Raw genomic sequence first — 3381 nt, forward strand, 5'->3', positions numbered from 1 at the left:
CTGGGTACAAACCTGCAGGACTGAAGGCAGTAAAAACCCCAGGGGCTGTTCTGCACAAAGCAGCGTCCCAGACTGCAGGGCTGGATGGGTCCTACAGTGGTCTGGGGTCAGGGGGCAATTCCCCGCATCCCTCTCCATGAGGGATCCCAACCACTCCTCCCTCTGGGACACACCTGCTGATAACAGCCATGGAATGTCCCTGCATGGCTGATAAGAGCTGCAGCATCCCACTGGGAGATGTGAGCCCAGGGGGAGGAGCCAGGCATTCCTACCTGGATAGAATCTGGAGATTCCCAAGCATTCCTACCTGGATAGAATCTGGAGATTCCCAAGCATTCCTACCTGGATAGAATCTGGAGATTCCCAAGCATTCCTACCCGGATAGAATCTGGAGATTCCCAAGCATTCCTACCTGAATAGAATCTGGAGATTCCCAAGCATTCGTACCCGGATAGAATCTGGAGATTCCCAAGGATTCCTACCTGGATAGAATCTGGAGATTCCCAAGCATTCCTACCTGGATAGGATCTGGAGATTCCCAAGCATCCGTACCCAGATAGAATCTGGAGATTCCCAAGCATTCCTACCCGGATAGAATCTGGAGATTCCCAAGCATTCCTACCCGGATAGAATCTGGAGATTCCCAAGCATTCCTACCTGGATAGAATCTGGAGATTCCCAAGGATTCCTACCTGGATAGAATCTGGAGATTCCCAAGCATTCCTACCTGGATAGAATCTGGAGATTCCCAAGCATTCCTACCCGGATAGAATCTGTAGATTCCCAAGCATTCCTACCTGGATAGAATCTGGAGATTCCCAAGCATTCCTACCTGGATAGAATCTGGAGATTCCAAGCATTCCTACCTGGATAGAATCTGGAGATTCCCAAGCATTCCTACCCGGATAGAATCTGGAGATTCCCAAGCATTCCTACCTGGATAGAATCTGGAGATTCCCAAGCATTCCTACCTGGATAGAATCTGGAGATTCCCAAGCATTCCTACCTGGATAGAATCTGGAGATTCCCAAGCATTCCTACCTGGATAGAATCTGGAGATTCCCAAGCATTCCTACCTGGATAGAATCTGGAGATTCCCAAGCATTCCTACCCGGATAGAATCTGGAGGTTCCCAAGCATTCCTATCTGGATAGAATCTGGAGATTCCCAAGGATTCCTACCTGGATAGAATCTGGAGATTCCCAAGCATTCCTACCTGGACAGAATCTGGAGATTCCCAAGCATTCCTACCCGGATAGAATCTGGAGATTCCCAAGCATTCCTACCCGGATAGAATCTGGAGATTCCCAAGCATTCGTACCCAGATAGAATCTGGAGATTCCCAAGCATTCCTACCTGGACAGAATCTGGAGATTCCCAAGCATTCCTACCCGGATAGAATCTGGAGATTCCCAAGCATTCCTACCTGGATAGAATCTGGAGATTCCCAAGCATTCCTACCTGGATAGAATCTGGAGATTCCCAAGCATTCCTGCCCGGATAGAATCTGGAGATTCCCAAGCATTCCTACCCGGATAGAATCTGGAGATTCCCAAGCATTCCTGCCCGGATAGAATCTGGAGATTCCCAAGCATTCCTACCTGGATAGAATCTGGAGATTCTGGAACACCAGCACAACTTCTCCACTGGATTTCCCAGAGGAACAGCAGCTGCTTCTACTTCCATGGATCTGTGGAGGAAGAAAACACCCTTTTCTACAGGACCCCCCTGCTCCAGCAGAACCACACCTGACACTTCAGGAGCACTGCAGCCACTTTTCCAGGAGGTGGGAATGGGGATGGTTCCAGGAGGTGGGATTGTTCCTGGAGATGGGAAACAGGATGGTTCCAGGAGGTGGGATTGCTCCAGGAGGTGGGATTGCTCCAGGAGATGGGATTGCTCCAGGAGATGGGAAACAGGATGGTTCCAGGAGGTGGGATTGCTCCAGGAGGTGGGATTGCTCCAGGAGGTGGGAACAGGGACAGCTCCAGCCCAGGATCCCAGCTCTCAGGTGAGGCAGTGCCTGTGCAGAGACCAAACCACGCCAGGGACTGAGCTGTGACCACCCAGACTCTGCTGGGGCAGGGCAGCAGCACCTGGAAGCACCAGGGGGGTTCAGAGAACACCTCGAGGATCACAGGACAAAGGGATCCACCAGGATCATCGATCCAACTGCTGGCCCTGCCCTGGACACCCAACATTCCCACCCTGGGCATCCCTGGCAGCGCTGCCCAAACGCTCCTGGAGCTGCTCTGGCAGCCTCGGGGCCGGGACCATTCCCTGGGGATCTGGGCAGTGCCAGCACCCTCTGGGGGAAGAACCTTGCCCAAAATCCAGCCTGACCCTCCCCTGGCACAGCTCCAGCCATTCCCTCCCCACTCCTGTCCCTGGTCACACAGATCAGGCTGCTCCAGCCTGGCCCTGGGCACTGCCAGAGATCCAGGGGCAGCCCCAACTGCTCTGGGCACCTGTGCCAGGGCCTGCCCACCTTGCCAGCCAGGAATTCCTTCCAGAAGTACACCCAGACATGCAGGCCCATAACATCCCATAATCCATTCATCCAAACCCGATGTATGACACGAGCAGCTACATGTGCATGCCTGTATAATTCAATTTTCATCATTTATAAATACAGCCCTTTGTTGTAGCAACTGCTCCTGCACATGTCATGGAAAAACATAAACCAACAAAATAATGGGATTGACTCCCATTCCAGGCTCTCCTGTTCCCCCTCACGAGGAGCTGAGCCCCACAGCAGCTCCCCAGGTGACTTGGGGGGCCCTTTGGCCAGCAAGGTTCTACCAAAAACCTCCAAGAACAGCCCAAAATTAAAGGACAATTCCCCCATCCCACCACTGCTCCAACCTGCTCAGAGGATGCCAAGCAGCCCCCAAACCTCTGACTATTATTATTATTATTATTGATATTATTATTTCTTCCAGATGCTCCCCTTGTGCAGGGGCTGTCTGGATGCCTTTGATCCATTAAAATTCCAGCTCTGGCCGTGGCTGAGGCCTGGATCTCTCCCTTTGCTGTTGCTTTCCCTGTCAACATCCATGAATGGGAGAGCCCAGCACCCTCCTGGCCATGGGCACCACCTCCAGCAGCAGGAGGAGGAAAGAGCTGAGGGATGGGAAGGGCAGGAGATGGGCCAGAATGGCAGAAACATCTGGGGGAAGTTAAACCTTCATCCATCACATCTGGGGCCTGCCGACAACAGCTGGAATCCTGCCTGGTGCTCAGGGACAGCCTCCCAAGGCTGCCTTTGGAAATGGCTCTGGCAGATGGATCTGCAGGCTGGAAAAGCCACCAGCCAAGGGAGGAGGAGCAGGTTCTGCTTAATCCTGATGGATTCCTGCTGCATCCAGGCTTCCCAAACGA

At 52.8% G+C, this 3381-nt stretch overlaps 1 long non-coding RNA gene across 1 annotated transcript; it reads right to left on the reverse strand.

Moving 5' to 3' along the window:
• Positions 1–271: 271 nt before the first annotated feature.
• On the reverse strand, positions 272–1294 carry LOC127059863 (uncharacterized). Its single transcript, XR_007778165.1, has 3 exons — positions 1252–1294; positions 867–971; positions 272–342 (listed from the first exon to the last, which is right to left on the reverse strand). It is a non-coding gene; the product is annotated as an uncharacterized LOC127059863 (long non-coding RNA).
• Positions 1295–3381: the final 2087 nt, after the last annotated feature.

The sequence above is a fragment of the Serinus canaria genome, chromosome 8 (genome assembly GCF_022539315.1).
Source record: "Serinus canaria isolate serCan28SL12 chromosome 8, serCan2020, whole genome shotgun sequence".
NCBI classification, from domain to species: Eukaryota; Metazoa; Chordata; class Aves; order Passeriformes; family Fringillidae; genus Serinus; species Serinus canaria.